Here is a 628-nt window from a genome sequence, read left to right on the forward strand (position 1 = left end):
TCTGAGAGATCCCACCGGGTAGCTTTCCCTTTGCTATTAAAAGGACTAGTCATGCTGACAATATGTAACACTAATTCCTGCCTTCTATGTTTGTTCTCTCAATTTGTTTTTCTATGCTGGCTGGATGTGATAACTTGCAGTTGCTCTAAAAGAGAATGCTTGAGCTAGATTGCTAAAAAAAAAAAAAAAAAACACAGCAACAAACGAAATATCTCAAACAGCAAATTGAATAACTTGAACATGACAAAAAGGTAGCCTACTATTTCTATAGATTTGCCATTTTTAGGAACCAAAAAATATTGTCATGTGTGTTTATGAGAAACTGATTAGTTGATTGATTGTTAGAGCCTCTCTATCGGCTATAGGAGTCCACTACATCAGGGGGCATAAGCAGCTGGCACAGTGCTCTTTCTTTTCTAATAGTTGAGATGTTATGGAGCACCACACATGCTGCCACAACCTGACATGCATGCTCCGAAACACGGCCATTCTCTGTCCCATCTTCTTAGCCTTATTTATTTTTAATTAACTGACATGAGTTTGTAAAAAATCCTTTTTCACTTTGATATTAAAGAGTTCTCTTTTTGCAAATTCTTGTCAAAAAAGCCATATATTGACCATGATTTCA

Source organism: Micropterus dolomieu, unplaced genomic scaffold (assembly GCF_021292245.1).
Source record: "Micropterus dolomieu isolate WLL.071019.BEF.003 ecotype Adirondacks unplaced genomic scaffold, ASM2129224v1 contig_12682, whole genome shotgun sequence".
Classification (NCBI taxonomy): Eukaryota; Metazoa; Chordata; class Actinopteri; order Centrarchiformes; family Centrarchidae; genus Micropterus; species Micropterus dolomieu.